Raw genomic sequence first — 18333 nt, forward strand, 5'->3', positions numbered from 1 at the left:
TCCCATTGCAGAGGACCCTATACCTAATGCCATAGTTCTGGACCACCTACCTTACCACCCATACCAAGTGTCACTGAGTGGTTTTTTTTTTTTCTTTAACAGCATGAATGGTCAATAGCCCAAGCTCAGTGCGACTCAGCCCGGTGAGTGATGTGTGAAGACATCAGGCCAGACCATGGGGTTCTGGGAGGCCACAACGAGGAAGGGCTGACCTGGATCCTCTCTCCACCCTTCTCCACCGTGGGTACACACGGGGGCAGGCAGACATTGGTTGTACTCTCTTGACCTTTGGCTTCTGCTGAGTTAAGCCACTGCTCCCACCTCTTACTTTGCAGAGAGCAGAGGGTGGATGTAGAATGGGGCTCACTATGAGTAGCTGTGACCCTCCAATGAAGGTCAAAACTCCATTAAGGAGACCACCCCTCTATAATTCTCTCTCTGGGTTCCTGTAACTGTTCCTTCTACGTTACACTTCACGCATGGGGTAGTAACAGCCCTGCACTCTTAATATTCCTTGGGGTACTGTGCCATCCTTTATTGCTTTTTCAAAACCCTATCCAGGGCTGCCTAGAAATTCCCATCAAACCCCCAACCAGAGAGTGATGTTCTTGCCAGGACCTTGACTGATAGATTTTCATCGAAAAACACTACGCCAATCCACTCTCTCATTTGAGCAGTTACCTTTTGCTTTCTCCTTAGTCTTGATAAGCCACTTGCTAGAAGCTGGTTCCTGTGAGTGGCACCTAACTCCACATAACATCGCCTTTCGAATTTTTAGAGGCTTTGGGGTCAATGAAATGTCATTCAGCTCCTCTGGTTCCCTTTCTCGGCACAAAGCTTCCCTGAGATCAGAGCACTCTCTAGGGTGATGCAAGTCATACCAATAAAATGATTCAGGACAGAATCTTGAATCTGAAAGGCAGTGTGGCATAGAAAACACACTGGGTGTGCAGTTCAAATTTAAATGTGTGATTCTTGGCTGGTCCATTTCTTCATCTTGAAGAGTGTGATGATAACAAGGCACAGTGACAAACTAATTTACCAGCAATTACAGTAAGAATAGTGGATGGACTTATCAGGCCACAGTGAATGATGCGGCTCCATTCTGAGGAACAACCACTCAATAACAGCATTAATCAATCCAGTGTTCATTCTTTACTTCACTGATTCTGAGACAGAGAATACATCTAAAATCCATGAAAATTCTTATTTTGATGGCTCCTTAAAATTGCAATGCCCCTACAAACCTTAAAATACAGAGGTTATAGTAGCCAGCTCAGGTTGCCATCATGAAATATCAGAGACATTTATTTCTCACAGTTCTGGAGGCTAGGAGAGTCTAAGATCAAGGTACCAGACAATTTGATTCTTAATGAATGTTCTCTCCTGGCTTGCAAATGGCTGCCTTCTCATGGTACCCTCAGTGGTAGAGGGAGAGAGCTCTGGGGTCCCTTCCCTCCTCCCGGGCCCTGTCTTCAAATATAGTCACATGGGTTTGAGCTTCAACATATAAATTTGGGAAGGGACACAAACATTCAGTCCATAACAATTATCAGCACCAACTTCATATTAATCATTCCCTAAATATTATCTATTTCCCTCAGGAACAGGAACAGGGAGATGATTTGGAATTCTATTGGATTCTAAGTGTTTTTACTCTATAATACATAAAGATGCATGCTGAAAATAATTTAAAACACTAAGTTGGTTCAGTATAACTTATATCAGTAAATTGCCTACTTAGAATAAACGTGCAAAACTAAACCAAAAAGCCAGTCGCCAATTTATGCAACTGCATGGTCTCTAAAAACCTAAATACAAAGGGTTATCATGGCTTTGGTAAAATTTTAAGCCATAATTTTGATGAGGAAGAGAAATATTTTTACCTTGTTTTCTTCCAGACACATTCAGACTTTAATATGGAGTTAAAAATACTTAACTATTACAAAGGAGGCAAGAACCTTGAGAATTCTATTTATATAATACTTCACAACTATTTTTATGTTAACTACATCTACATGTTTCAACATAAATAAGTCTCAAAAACAAATATGGAGCAGGTGCCTGGGTGGCTCAGTTGGTTAAGCGACTGCCTTCGGCTCAGGTCATGATCCTGGAGTCCCGGGATCGAGTCCCACATCGGGCTCCCTGCTCGGCAGGGAGTCTGCTTCTCCCTCTGACCCTCTTCCCTCTCGTGCTCTCTCTCTCTCTCATTCTCTCTCTCTCAAATAAAAAAAAATAATAAAATCTTTAAAAAAAAAAACAAAAACAAATATGGAGCGAAAAATAAAAAGATTTCAGACAAATAGATCTGTTCTCCCTTTTCCCTCCTTATTTTCTACCTTTGGAGAATATGAACTATAAGACAAATGTTCCAACTTAACCTCTGTGGAACCTGAATGGCATCTTCACAGAGCTTGTTACATTATTTTCTGAACTTTCATGAATTTTGGAAATATTCAAAACTAAACACAGAACATGTTAAAAATAACAACAGTAATTCAAACCAAGATAATCGTGCACATTACAACAACAGCAAAATAAAGAACTAAAAAAGAATTACATTTGGGGAAAACCCAAAATGTTTCCTTACTACATCATTTCCAAAGGATTATAGATCAGAATGCCAGTTCCTCCCCTAATAAGTTTGGAAAGAGAAGGGTGAGCAGGTTTCTTTCTTAAAGTCTTCAATATGTTCATGTGCTTTTGTAACTGCAAGGATGGTGAGAAATTGAAGAGAGATACCGGGCAAGATAAGAGTATGACATTTCACAGTTCACACACATTCTAGGAGTAAATGACTGCCCAGGATGAATCAGACCATGGAGGAGCAATTGTACCCGCAAAACTCAAATATTTCTGTTAGTTTTTTCAACTCTTTGTAGGAAGACTCTCTAGCATAGCACTTTTCAATCTTTTTGGTCTCAAAAAATTAAGGACCCCAGAGAGTTTTTGCTCACGTGGGTTATGCCTGTCAACATTTACCCTATTGGAAAGGAAATAACTATTATTATTTTTATATAACAATTTCTTTTATATAACAATTACATGCCCATTACATGTCAACCAATATTTTAAGTGAAAATAATTATATTTGCAAAAATATTGAGAAGAGTGGCGTGGTTCTATACTTTGGCAAATCTCTTTCATGCCTGGTTTGATGGAAGACAGGCGTGTCCTCATGTCTGTTTCTGCTTCAGTGTGAGTTTTTGGTTGAAGTATAAGAAGAAAATCTGGCTTTACACAGATATGAAATTGGAAAAGGGAGGAATACTTTAATGGTCTTTTCAGATGATTGTAAGTATTCTTTAATACTACACCAAAACTCATCAAATGGTAGTTCAAACAGAATAGTTGCAATAAGCAATCTAAAACTATATCAATCCACTTTTTACACTCTGTTTCCTTAAAATCCATTGGTCTACCTTGTACTTTGAATGATCTTTAACCCATTTGGGTTAAATTTGGAAATTATTTTGTTCCCTCAGTTATGCAGATCTTCCAAAGGTTGACATATTTCATTATGCAATATCAAGGGATCACATTTGTTAGTATCACCAGTGATCTCATCCAAAGCCCCTGTAAGTGTCTGGACGCTCTCAAGCTCACCTTGGCAAAGACACATTTTACGGAGTTCCGATTTTTCTTAAAAGCTCACATTTTATCATTGGCAACAAACACCATCAGTTGTTTTTCCGGAAGTCACAAGAGCACTTGTTTTTTTTTAGAAAACATCTGCCAAAAGCCCAACTCTGAATGACCAGAGTTTGTCTGACAGTTATTCTCTCAAATGAAAATGGTGCTCCAGGAGAAAAACAGACAGGTCAGCCCACAATTCAAACAATCAAGACAACCACTGTACTTGCATTTGCAAATGTGTTTTATGTATATTTTTGATACAAAGAACATGAAAAGTTGTGTACTCAGAGTCAAAATTTCATAAAAACGGATAATTTTACTGCTTCAGCAAGGATATTCTCAAGAGAAATTGCGAGAAAAAAGAGAAACTGGAGTTTTTTGTTTTATTTTGTTGATTACAATAGGTGGCAATGAAGAGTATGTATGATGTGGTCCCGCTGTCATACTTTTATCCACCATTGCTTTCCCAGCATCCGGGCAAAAAAACCCAGGGCAAAAGGCAAATAAAGTACTTGTATTATTATAAATATTAGTATTATTATTACAATGATTTTAAAACATTATTATTTCAACACAGGGAAGGAGGCAAGTAAAATATTAGCATCATTATAAAAAGAGTTTAGGGGATGCCTGGGTGGCTCAATCGGTTAAGCTTCTGCCTTAGGCTCAGGTCATAATCCCAGGGTCCTGGGATCGGAATCCTGCATTGGGCTCTCCCTGCTCAGTGGGGAGTCTGCATCTCCCTCTGCCTCTGCCTCTCCCCCTGCTTGTGCTCTCTCTCTCTCTCTCTCTCTCTGACAAATAAATAAATAAAATCTTTAAAAAAAAAAAAAGAGTTTTGACCTTAACAACATCCTAAAAGGGTGTGGGGACTCCCTAGTACGAAGACCTCACTTTGAGAACCAATGATGTAGAACACTACAAAGATAAATAACTTTTAGGCTGTCTTAAATTGTTTGAAAAATTAAGATTAAACAAAGGTCCATGCATTTGGTGACTGCTACTCCTTAAAAAAACTAACTCACTTGTTTCTGCCTTTCTGAATTGAAAGGAAAAAAAAAGACAGACTGCTTGGTCTATGACCACAAAGCCTCATTTAGACTTTTATATTTTGCCCTGCTCCTTTCATACCAAAGGTGAAGATGGTAACATTCAATATGTATAACATTCATCCCAGAGAACTGCCAGTCGTAAAAACAGTATCATGCAACTTCTACAATAGAAAGGTCTCCATTTCAGTAGTTCAATATCAACAGTGGTCAAATACCAACTATGTCTCAGATATTCTAATGTGCACTTCTGTTTGCAGTTTGTAACTGCCTTTACAACAGTTCATCAGATATTGGCACATTTTAGAGCCAAAAAGTTTGAGGCACACGCACAAGAAATCACACACACACACACACACAAAAAAAAAAAAAAAAAAATGGGGCGGTTCACAGTTTTGGAAGCACCAGGTAAGTCTTCAAGTTGAAAGAGCCTTATTTTTGCCACTGCCCTCAAAACTGGGGTGAAGGCCATAACTAACCCAGGGTCTTAGAAGAGCCCCAGGAAACAGCCTTCTCTCCTGTGCCCAACCTACCTTCCGGAGTTGAGCACCACTGCCCAGCAGGTAGAACACCCAATGAAACCAGCATCTCAGGGTGATATTCAACTACTGAACCAACAGACTCAACAATTACTCTTGTGTGTCCAGAAACACAAGCTTATCCAAGAGGACGAATTCCATATTAACACCATAATCATTAGCTAGGCCAAAAAAAAATAAAATAAAAATAATAAATTAAAAAAAATAAATGAAACCAACTTTGAACATTCACTGGGGAATACATTAACATTTAAAAGTCACTGAAGTGGAGAAAGTTCCATGATGCCATCCGAAGGGAAGGTGGGCACAAACCTAGCACACCAATATCCTTAATCCCTCCTGGGCTTCACGTTCATCATGGGCCTCATTGAAGGTCTTTGCCATCATGAAAATGGGTCTCCTAAAACTGAAATTCTATTTTCCCAAGACAAAAGATCAGAGGGTTTCCTGGCACAGTGGACACCGGGAAATTCTTTTCTTCCATCGGCAGGTTTTGCATCAAAACATACGCAGCAAGAAAAGGCACATCTCAGTGGGCTTAGACTTGATGAAGGTGGACAAGTCTGCTTGTGTGGAGATGCTGCAGATGTCTCCCCTGTCATGGGGAATAACCACCTGCCCAGGTAGGTGGGGCCCCATCAGGAAGGAGGATGATCTGTGGAAGGCGTTTTTCTGAAGGAGGGAGAGCTAATTCACCCTGTCACCTCTCTTCTGTTGAGAAAGCCTGGCCATTTAAGAACCTACGTCTAGATCCATTTGCTATGTGAAAAGGAAGCCTTTTGCAATAAAACAGGCATTCTGTCATCTTTTAACAAGACGTCCATTTTATTTTTAGAAATACACAAAAGACAAGTGAAGACAGGAGAACTTCTGATGGATCCTCTTCTGTTTGGTAAGGCCAGAAAATGAGGCTTAAAATTGTATCAGGCCCATCGGTCCCCTGTCGTTAAAGATCTCCATGGTTGTTCTTAAGTTTTTTAAAAAACAGCATCGAGCAGCCTTATTGCAACTATTATTTCGCACGAGACTTAGGGATAGGGAGATTCAGATTTTTTTTAATCCTCTGCTATTTAAGGAAGGATTTACAGTGATTGCTATATGCAACAGCTTGTTGTAATGCATTCATTCCATTTTAAAAGCCACAGGAATATATCAGAAATGACCAAATCATGAATAAGTTATTTACTTTATTCTAAATGTAAGTAGACCTAGGGAGACTTTGCTAATTACTGGTATCGCAGTGAAGCAGAAATATGTTCATGTCTCATTCAAGCACTGGATTAGATACAACATTAGTTCCGTGAAGCTGATCACTCTGGAGGTTTACTCATTTGCCTTGATGCAGTAAATGTTGGCACATTAGGCCTCCTGGAATATCCTGAAGCTGGCCTAATAACACATCTGCTCTATTTATTTTTGAATGTAAATGGCACTCCAAAGTATGCTTTGAAAATTAATTTCAGCCAGAAAACAATAAACATTAATAAATACAGATTTTTGTTTCTGCTAGCAATTACTTCATGAAATTGTTAGATGTGGTGGAAAGCTCTAGTTTACAAATACAGTTTGCAGCAATTAAATCCCTTCCCGAACCAAACTACTCCAAACTGGGTGGATTCCTCCTTGGATGTCATGAGGGCTATCAAGACAGCCTTGCACGATTTTCATAACTTTGTGATATGCACATAAGGAGCAAAGGCACCCTGGAGGTCAAGGTCGCGGTTGCCCTGCAAACAAAGGAAATTCGTTTCCAACAATTTGATCAAGACAAAAGAACAGTTGCACAATTATTTCATCAAACGCATTCTCTGTTGACACGGGCAATGAAAACAACCAACATTTTCCTACTCCTACGTTCTCAACATCTTTGGAACACAGCGACAAGGCAGAAGGGCATTTCTCGGCAAGTCCCCAGTCTAAAATGATCAAGCTGCTGAGCCAGTGCTCCAGCCTGCAGTCTAAATTGGAGATGGTCTCCTGGTCCTAACGGTGGAAGTGGACAGACTGCAGCATCCGGCCACTTCCATGAACCAAGACCATCTATCTGCATCGTGTGCTAAAATCACAACACTGGGAGCTCTAGGGGTCCCCTTAGCATGGCCTGCAAACAATCACTCTGGGGAATTTTGGTTCTGTCCAGTCCTTGAGGAGTGGGCAAATAATCCTGGTCCGTGCATCCAGAGCCCTCCGTTTGTATCCAGCCATCGACCTTGGACCTCTCATACGGGCTCTCTGGACGCAGCTTCCATGCTGGGAAATGGGGGGCTAATAGTCACCCTAGTTCTCGCAGAGGTGCTCATTGTACCTCTTCTAAGCGCTCACTCTTTTAAGGGTGACTCTAAAACTGAAATAGCAGTCGATGCAGAAAATGCAGCAACAGGGCAAAGGGTTATCCCCAAGGGATCAAAAGATGGTTCTCCTTTAATACAAAAACCAAGCCATGTAACTTTAAGATAATGGAATTTGGAATTTTAAATAAAAGAATTTTAAATAAGAGAAAACCAGGGTTACTCTGTGTAGTTCTATAGTTATAATGTCTGGATTACAAGCAAGTTGAAGGACCAGGGTGAGTGTGGGGGATCTCTGGGCGACTCACTGGCAACCAGCGCAAGGAAGAGACACTCAGGGTGCATTTGGTGACCCGAAAGCGGCTACAATACATTTTTAAAGGCAAAGTGAAAAGCAAGTGCATGCACGGAAATGATGATATGCGTGCGCTTACAAAGTTGGAAAAGGTTCAGGGGCCATCACCTGAAGAACAACAGGCTAAACCCTCCGGCTGTGCCCTGGTCAGAGTTAAAGCCCATCCGTGTGGCTGGAACTCTCACAGCATGGACGCAAAAAGCAGCACTCAGGGATCCTTCGGGGGAAGAAGTGCAGGGCCTGGAGACAAAGGAGACCCCGCTTTTCTGTTCCACTTGAATGTGCTGCATTTATAGGCATCTTATTCACATTTCAGATAAACAAATAGAAAATGGTGCAGTGCGTGTCCTGCTTGGATCCACCTTTCCCTGAGAAAAATGAAATATATCATGGGCTGGGAGGAGGGTGCCCTGTAAAAACCAGAGTTAAAAGAGAGAAAGCCAGAAAAGCCACATGTCACCTTCTCGAATTTCATTCGTATCAGACGCCTAAAGAGTTGAGAGGAAAAAAAAAATCGGGTTCTCTCTTGCATTGTTTACATTTTTTCAGCAGTCCTGCCGTGGGTGTGGATCTGAGAGCTGGGTCAAGCCCAAGACCAGAATGCCCGATACGGTGTCAGCTCCCATTTCAGAAATTGGTTTGTTAATGACATCCTAATGTCGATCATCATATAGCGGGAACTATATTAATATTTTTTTCTCTGAGGCACTGTTACACAGATGTCAACTCTAATCCCTATAGAAGGCTGTTACAAGTCAATCTTCATGGAAATATATTAGTGAAGCCTGTGAAGTTTCTGGAAATATAAGAGGTGTGAAAATTATAATTGGAAATAAAGAAACCTTTTAAAAAAGAAAAACCTAAGCTTCACTTGAGATACGTAAAAATTATTCAGTTTTGACGACAATAACTGGCCCACAAATCCTTCAAGACTATCTTAGGCTACTGAAACGAATAATGCATAGGTTAGAACTGTTCACATTACCTAAATACATCCGCTGTTTACTACAAGTCAAGCACAGCAAAGCTCTCTGTTTTGGCTGAGAAATAATGCCCCGTGCTAATGTTTCACAATTATGAATTAAATGAACAAAAAATCAGTTTGTAAAATGTTATTGATGTTTCTCTTTCAACATAACCTTTATGCGGTGTTCAGAGAGCAGCAAGACAGATGTTTCCCAACCTGTGGGGCTGGGGCAAGCCTGCCTTTTAAAAGCTCAATTGTAAACCGATGAAAGGTGTGTAAACAGATGACAGGGGCAATTACAATGTGGAATTGATTAGGCTCTCAATTACTAAAAGCACACCGCCTGCATTATTCTTTTTATGCTGCTCTTTGATGACAAAAAAAAAAAAAAAAAACCATGAATAGCTCATCAGGACTACAATATGTTTGTATTTTCAATTTCTCGCCATAAGGGAACGTCTCCAACTGCAGTCGAGGCTGTAGAAAGAGTGATCTGGCACCATCCTTACACGAAAGGGATTGACAATGACCCCACGCCCCGCAGGTAATTCAGTCACTTCTGAATTTTTCTAAATGCCAAAGAAGAGTAAGCAAGGCCCTGAAACAAAGGGGCTGCCTTGGCGTTAGAGGGGAGAAGTTGGGGAAGAGTACGTTGTTCCCAACGTACCCAAATTAAGTTGGGAACAGAAACGTGAGGTAGAGCCGAGTCCGAACGTACATCAACGATTCTTCGTCATCGAGGATTGATTAACTGTGTCTGCCTCGATATATACATGTAACACCTATATCTTATGACATTTCTCCCTATTCATTCTCAGACTTCTCAGCTTGTTATGGAGATACTGAAGAATGTCCCCAAATAATAACAGTGGGAATTTTATATCCCATGTAGGGCTAAATTCGTTTGAGGCATCTTAGGAACCCCAGCCTGCCCTAGCATGGAACCAGAACTCTTGGGGGTCCCTCCAAAATGAACCAGCCTCCCCAGCAGACCCCAGTATTGTCAACTGCCCTGCTGTTCTCAGACTGTGTGCCTTGGCCTGGTTGGAATCCGGAGGCTCAACCTGGAAAGCCGCCCGTCTTCGAGGTCACAAGGGAAGGGTGTCATTCCTAAGGCTGACCACTCACCTTAAAAATAGCTCTTCTCTGTGGAATGCTTTATGTGGGTGGCTTTCTGTTTTTTTGGTTTCTTCCCCCCCCTTTTTCTTTTCTTTTTTTTTTTTTTTTGAAGGGGAACAAAAACAGAGAGCCTGGGACCAATACCAGAGCTATTAAAACAGAAGGATTAATTCTAGACTTGGCCTCAAGGGCTGGCAGATGTTTTTGAGAACAGAGTTGGGGGTATGTTTAAGGACACGGAGAACTCAAGCTTGTCATGTGCAGATGTGGCGAAGCTGGAGTGAGTTCAGAGAAGTGACAGAGATGATTACAGGGACAAAGAATGGTTTCTGAGGGAAGGCTAAAGGGATTCTTTTTGCCTTTATCCCAAGAAATGAGAAAATAATGATTATTAACTTCAAAGTCTGTTTGCTCTTCATGTCTGCAACAAGCCCAATGAATGGAAATGGGCTTGAAATAAAAGCAGGAGAGAATCTGGTGAAGGAAAAGGAAGAATGTCTTGCCCTTCAGAGGGAAAGACATGGTAATCTGATCCCCAGAGAGGCCAAGAAGTCCACACTGGTGTGTAGTTTTTAACAAGGGGATACACTATAAATTAAAAAGAAATAAAATAAAATCTAAATTCTTCGACTGCTTTAAAAAAGTTCTTTTTCTTGATGGTCTAGACTTCGGGGAGCAAATACTGGAAAGGTGTAAACATTTCATTTCCCCACCACGCTTGGGTTCTCCTGGACCTGACAGCCCAGTCTTATGAATGTTCCATAAAAGGAAATTCATGGCTAAATCACCGTTCTTGGTCCACAATATTTTTCTTAATTTTTTTTTTCTTTGCGATTTTCACCACTTTGCAGAGCACATGTGGGGAAAAGGAAATGGAGGATTAGGGCTAGTCTGAGAGGTTTAAAGTAAAGAGAAATAGGCGCAGATCTGAAAGAGAGCATATGTCATTGATCTTGTCCACAAGCTAATTGAGAACATTCCCAGGCTTCGCGGGGCAGTACTATTTCTAGACTCCCAGGATTTAAGAAGCACTCAATAGTTCAACATAAGGCAGTGTGCCTGCTGGATACGGAGTCGAGTTAAGCAATAACTCAATCTGTCTTCTGAGCACCTCCAAAGCACGAAGACCTCAGGACGTGTTTCCTCTCTTCAAAGGCCCCTCCACACCTCCCATGAAGGAAATAACAGAAACAATAATGAAGAAAAAAGTGTGGGACTTCGTCCTAAACAACCGAGCGCAGGCAGACTTCTTCGTGGTCCTAATATTCCTTTAGCCACCGGTCCATCCCAGTGGGCCAGATGAGACTCCAGCTATATGTAAAAAGAGCAAAAGCCTCCGTTGGTGACCTTCAAGCTGGCTCAAGACCCAACCGAGAGCCGTCACCATATGGAGTTTCCATTTCCCTGTGAGAAACCACAGGGGTACGTGTGTGGGGCCCATGAATGGAGGTGCTCAGATGTAAAATGTTATTCACATGCAAGAGATCACTGTTATTGTTTCCTGTAATTATTCTGCCTAATAACAAAAGGAAAATAACTGATTTTGACACCCAAGTTTTGCTGCAAATAGGCAGAATGTTGTCATGAATATGCAAAATATTATGATCATTGCCATACCTACCTAATTGCATTTGAAACATGCTGGCCATAAAATAATTAATTAGCAGTGCAGAAAGGCATCATGATACTAGCTATAAATACTAAACATAACTAATTATTTCCGTCATAAAACGGCCCTGCCAAGTAATTTATAACCAAACCCAGCCCGGTCGGCAAAGCCTCAACTTCTCCTCGGACGCGGCATTCGAGGGCTGTGTCACCAAAGGCTTTGTATTTTGTGATATTGTCAGCCTGAGAGGAGACCAATTGGAACATAAACTAAAATGAAACTAATCTAGGATTTTCAATGTTCTTTGAGCTGTCGGGTGATTGTTGTGGAAAATTCAGGCAGATCCTTTTTGTTGGTGACATCAAAAGTGGTAGGTCACTCTGGACCGGCGGAGTACATTCTGAGCTCAAGCAAAAATTGATTTCCTTTTTTAAAAAGCAGCTGGTCTCCCCATGAATAGCCCTCTTTCGATTTTTCTTCTCCAGTGAAGCATTCAGCGAATGCAGCGGGCATAATAGGCTGAAGTAAACAGTGTCAGGTTCTGTTATATCAGGAGCTCTTTTAAACCAGGCAGACAAGCTATCATCAGGGCCCGAAACCCCGCAAATCACGGCAGAGTCAGAAAATGAGTTTGCTTCCTGACCAGTGTGTTGATGACATTTTGAAGAATGGAAGGAGGTGCTTTGCTAATCATTCCTGCTGCTGCATGCTCCATTATGATGCCATCTCGTTAATGAGCAAAAATAATGTGCCGGGATGAGGCGGGGAAACAATTAGAACCTCCGAGAGCTGGACCCCGGGCTCGGCTTTGGTGTGAGACAGGCAAGAGGATCTCGGGATGTGTCTCTTAGCATCATGCGTCAGAATCCTTTGGCCTCATTTTTTTTGTTCCCCTGCCGGTTTGAAAATAGGAAATTGGCCTACATCTTAACAAAGTACCTTGCCCTAGTTTGGCGTCCTTAGGGTGATGCCCTCGTGACCAACTGGAAGACAGCAGGTCTGTTTGTGGTTTTTTTTGTTTGTTTCTTTGTTGTTTCCCCCAGTGACTGTGAGCAAACAGGCTGTAAACAAGGATCTGGATGATGGAAATGGTAAAATGCGTTCATTGCTGCCCTTAGCAGCTTCAGGCTTGCCAGGATTCAGTTGCCTACCAAAGGGCCATAGGACGCCAGCATTCATCTTGTTCTGAAAAATATTTCTCTCCAAAGTACCCAGTTCTCTCTGCCTGCAGAACTGTATGGGTGAGGCTAGGGCCCATTTAACCCACCGTTCTCTGATGGGGGACGGGATGTAAGCTAAGGGCCTTCGGTGAGCCCTGAGAATTCGATGCAAGTGCCATTCACATTCAGCCTGGGAAGGCTTCCCCAGAGACTCTCTCTCAAGTGCATTCCTCTGCCCACTGCTCCGGGGAGTGGAGGGACTCCCGAGGCACCCCGATGGGTAAGTGCCCAAGGGTGAAGCAGGGAAAATAAATACCAGCTGCTGGTGCTGGGGACCCCTTCTTCCTCATCCCTGCCAGAATAAAAAAGCCTCCTCACCAGGAGGGGGCTTCTAAGTAACCGCACCTCTAAATAGAATGTAATTACGGAGGAAATTAACTTCACAGCTAAAGATTGTGTTGTCATGATAATTTAGAAGAGTGGGAAGGATGTTTTCTGAGCAACCTCTGATCTTTTTTTTTTTTCCTTCTCTCTTTTGGGTTATCACTTAATGGTATTCATTAAAACCGATAACAGAAATTGCTTCTCTTTACATTTCCTACTGGGTCTCGATTTAGTGGAGTTAGATTTTTCTTGAAACAATACATTAATGTCATGCCCAATTGACTTCTGTTGTAAAAGAAATAAATCTCCCATGTGCCTTTGTGGCTCACATCTGGAAATGCTTAAAAATATGCACTCCGTCAGCCCATTGTGTGAAGAGCAACGCAGGTTTCCTTGTCCCCCAGTCTCCGTGCCCCATCACCACTCTGTCCTCCAGTGTTGAGTCCTTCTTTTGGCTCAAAGCCGTGTTTACCTTTGGAGAGAATACCTGCTTGGAAGACAATAAGGCTTTACCTGCCGTCATCCGCCCACCTGTCACTGTTGTTTCACTCAGGCTGTCCCCACCTCCCAGTAGAACAACACAGCGGCTTCCCACAGAGGCTAAGGCCATTCTTCCCCAGAAATATTCAGACTAAAGCACTGGCTCCAAGAGACCAAAAGACCAGGGCCCAGATCCTGGATCCTGATACTCCCTAGAAATGTTCAGACTAAAGACACAGGAAGCACCAATAAAATTAGAGCGAGCACTGATGTCACCTGAAATTGTGCTTCATCTTCAAGCAATTAATAGAGAAAACAGATTTTCTTCACTCTTAGGATACGGAGCATCATCTGTAGGTTTGTGAAGGAGAGCCACCTGGACATGTGACATGGTTTGTACCATTTACTCAGGCTAGGAGGTAGTATTCAAAACAGAAGGGACATGAACTTGGAGGGAAAAAAATGTTCATACACGCTACCATGGGTCTTGGCTACATCTTTACCAATGCAGCTCAACTGTGACTGAATCACTGGGTTTCAGTCTTTGCTCTTCAAGGCTTATACTCCAACGGAGGATCCTGGCCAAAAGGAAGCTTCTAGATACACTGCAAGGAGTGTGTATGAGCCTCTACTATGGGCAAACCATTCCAAGCACTTGATACGCACATTCCTTCACTTAACCCTCATAACTCTTATGAGTATTGCTACTAGAAGTTCTCTTATTATAATCTCTACTTTATAGAGGAGTAAGTTAAAGCTTAAAGAGGTCAAAGTCACCTAGCTAGTCCTGATCTTTTGGTCTCTCAGAGCCAACACCTACTTCAAGATGCCTTGACCACTTCAGTCTGCCTTCCAGATGATCTGACCACCGAGTAGACCGGCATTCATTTTGAAAAAGACACTATCATTACTTTTCTACTAAATAATTTCAACAGACAACAGGAGAACTATTTCTACTTCGGAGTTGTGAAGGACATGACACAAAAAGTTATTTTATACTAAGAGCAAAGGAAAGTGGGGAAGGAAGGGACATTTACCGAGTCTCTGTTTACATACATGCACACAGACCACAAGCTTTCCAGGTGGGCGTTTTTATCTGTATTTTGCATTTTATACACGAGGAAACTAATGTTCAGACAGCATAATGACTTGTTAATTTCATACAGCTCAGAAATAGCGGAGCCTGACTCAGACCAAGATCTAGTTTGTCCCGAATCGCATACTAAAACCTGGATTAGGGTGAGAACTTCAAATCTATGGAGTTGTTTTCTCTTTTAAGATTTTATTTATATTTGAGAGACAGTGAGAGTGAAAGAGGGCATACCCACAGAGAGGGAGAGAAGCAGACTCCCCACTGAGCAGGGAGCCCAATACGGGGCTCGATCCCAGGACCCTGGGATCACGACCTGACCCGGAGGCAGACGCTTAACTGACTGAGCCACCCAGGTGCCCCCCAAATCTACGGAGTTTGATGATGTGAATGAATGAGCAGAACTGTGCCAAATAAAATGGTTCCATTTAGAGACATCACTACTTAAAGCTTCAAATCCAAAGTCTTCCAAAGAAAAGAGAAGGAAGGCACCTTAAAAATCACTGTTCTCCATTCCTCATGGGCGAAAGCAGAGTGAATATGCTGGGTTTCCCCATGTGGTTGTTCGGGGTTTCGTGTAAACCATGACATATCTCTGCTGGATAATAAGGAATTTAAAGTGAAAATACACAAGCAAACTAGGAAGTACCGTGATAAGATCTGGCAGTCAACTATGGTTTAACACCTTTTGCTGTGGGATTTCTCACTCTTCAAGGTCAGTGTGCCCTCCAAAGTCTCCCTGCCTTTTCAGCAACTTAAGCAAATCTGCAAGAGTTAGATAGCTCCTCCTGGTAGCATTTTCTTTTTGCCTCTGTTATTAGAACACTTCCCTAGAACAAAGTAAGTGTCAGATGCAAAAGTGATACACCGTGCAGTTTTGCAGAAACAAAAGGTGTGCTGTGGAATACATATCAGGCAAACACCAAAGGAAACCAAGGAGCATTGCATGAATACATGAGACGAATAAATAGTGAATAGCGTTTTACATTTGTAAGTTGCTTTTTAGTGAAGAAGTAAACAGTCACATGACCTTGAATATAGTAGCCCTTAGGAACGCAGGAGAGCCAGCTTTGACAGCAGTTCAAAAATACTGCTGTTCTAGAGAGACAGAAAAGTGCTAAAATTGATCAATACCCCAGGTAGAGTTGATGAAAGTTTTACATAAGAGGAAATAACCATTTCAATCTGAATATCATAAGTAAAATTTTGTGCGAACTGTCCAAACTAGCTGTAGTACCCGAATGGGGAGTCGACTTAGTCATGAATTGTGTGCTTTGATCTTGGGATTAGTTGCAAGATGTAACATCAGGTATTATTCTCCACATAAAACCTAGGAAACAAACTCTCCAAAGCTAGAATGCCTAGGGGCAAGGAACAAGATTTTGACGTGTACACTTGGGCGGTTCATAGATTTCACAAATGTGGGGGGCGGGGGGAATACAGTCTAAACATAGTCACCTCCAGTTTGGAAAGTGTGCAACACTTTAAATACATTATGCTGTTGTGGTCCCATGTCTACCTCTCATAGAGCCAACCTGGTTGGAAGTTGAATTCTTGAACCAACGTGACATAAAAGTCTTCCAGCATTAGCAATTTCTGCCTTGTTCAAATAAATTTTATTAGCATAGATGCCCTCTAAAATGGCAGAAAAAAATGTTACTGTGGCTGAACATTCTGTCTTGGATTAGCAAAACCAAATGGTTGACATCTTACCACTTAAGGAATAAAATGTCACATTTACTTTCATATGCAATCTGCTTTTTTATTCATTTGTGCTAACCTAAGACCGCATGCAAGAAAATATATTCACAAAGGACTTACATTAGCTCTTATTCAGAGAGCTGAGTGGAGCCAATTTCTAGGGCAGAGCTGCTGCCTCTTAGAGAATGCTCAATCTTATTTTAATTTTTAAAGAGTGGTCCTACTGGGCAGTAGGCTATTGAATCACCGTTGTGTGTGTGTGTGTGAATTTCATGCCTTCAAAGATATACACTAGAGAGTCTTCGGGACTGAAGTTTGTTTATTTGCAGAACAAGTACTGCCTAGACAGCAGTAAATGCATCCCCACTGGGTCCTCCAAGTACTCCTCATCTCCCCTGTGCATGACCTCTAGAGGGAAGAAAGGGGGTTAACCCCTTGGGCATTGTTCTGATTCTCTAACTCAACAGTCCATTTGGAATGCAAAGCTACAAATTCCAATCCCTGGATGCCCACTCAAAAAAGCTTTTGAAATTCAACTTTGTTTCTCTGGATTGAGGCTTCCCTGCCTTTTATGATGGAGGTGATAGATAATGCTGACCTGCAGAAATTAATTAGCATAATTCACTTGAAGGCTTATTGCTAACATCATTATAATTCATTCCCATAGGAGTCATTTGATTATTGCCTTTCTTGCCAATAAGAATTAAAATAGCTGGTTACTAGTTGCAGATCATTAACCCATTCATCTTTGACATCACACAGGAATGCTGAATGGAGGACATCAGGATCCTGACATGCCCTTACGGTCCATCCTCTCTTCCCGCATGGAAATGCCTTCTGTAGTATCCATGAGCCCCACACCAAAGATACACAGGTCACAGAGGGAGGCTAACCAGATGTCTGACAAATGCCCAGAGCTATGGAATATTCAGGCGCTACTTCCCTTATTACCTCTCTAAGTACCTTAGGAGGGCTGCATAGAGTTGGGGAGGAAGACTGGGAAAGCTGGCAAATCCAAAATACTCTCAACACCACAGCAGGTAGGTTGCACGGAGCATAGCGTGCTTGCAGCAGGTAGTTTATAAACAAACAGCTTCGGGGCGCCTGGGTGCCTCATTCCGTTAACCGTCTGACTCTTGGTTTCAGCCCAGGTCATGATCTCAGGGTCCTGAGACTGAGCTCCGTGCTCAATGGGGAGTCTGCTCGAGATTCTCTCTTTGCCTCTCCCTCTGTCCCTCCCCTGGTTCATGCTCACACTCTCTCTAAATAAATAAATAAATAAAATCTTTTTTTTTTTAAGATAAACAGCTTCATTAATTAATTAATTAAACAGTCAATCAATCTGACTTCCAAACACACCACTTTCCAGGGGAAACGACTTCGGATCCACCCTTGAAGTTGTTCTTTGTACAAGGTGTATTTCATATTCTATTGCACATGTCATTGCAATTTTCCAAAGAATGTCATAATCACAACTTACGAAGCTGGGTTTTTATAGGCTTATTTGTACATGTGAGAAAGCTCTTTGTGTCTGTTGTGAATGAGAGTCAGAAGCATGTTTTCCTAGATTAAACTGGATTTACTGATTCCACACATGCGTGAACAGTGAGGGAAGAAACTGAATTCAAGTAGTTGTTTAAGTTGGAAAAAATAACATATGATAAAAGCATAAACCATTAATAAGAGTCACTATTTAATGTTCATGTATTTGTCCTGACTCTCATGGGCCCGGTTAGGTCATCGCTATTCACATGGCTTTCTTAAGCTCAGTGTTTCTCTAGAACCAGTCAGGGTAGAATTCATCTCATAAACTTTACCAAAGTCCTTTATTTTGCTCTTGTATAAGAGAGTTCTCTAAGTTTACGTACATCTCTCCTGAAGTATACAAATCATAACTGGACTTCCATGAAGATATTTTTAACTGCGCATTTCATTGCATGGATCTTTCTCACA

This window comes from Eumetopias jubatus, unplaced genomic scaffold (assembly GCF_037043125.1).
Source record: "Eumetopias jubatus isolate StellerSeaLion01/CBP00866 unplaced genomic scaffold, mEumJub1_p1.0 scaffold_5, whole genome shotgun sequence".
Lineage (NCBI taxonomy): Eukaryota > Metazoa > Chordata > Mammalia > Carnivora > Otariidae > Eumetopias > Eumetopias jubatus.